Raw genomic sequence first — 225 nt, 5'->3', positions numbered from 1 at the left:
GGCGTGCTCGGCTGCGACCACCGCGCGGGAGCGTCAGAAGGACAGGAGCCGCGAGAAAGTACGTAGCGCCGGCGGACGATGCCGCGCGTGTGACGAGCCGGCGGGAGGAGCCTCTCCGGGCGAGCGCATGGCCAGCCTCGCCTACCGACTCGGGCGCGCAGAGGAGGCGCGGCCGCGAACGGTGGCCGTCGGGCCAGGCAAAAGCGCGCGGCCAGAGGGGCGTCG

This window comes from Vipera berus, assembly GCF_964194415.1.
Source record: "Vipera berus genome assembly, chromosome: 9".
NCBI lineage: Eukaryota > Metazoa > Chordata > Lepidosauria > Squamata > Viperidae > Vipera > Vipera berus.
Note: the sequence above shows the minus strand (reverse complement) of the source record.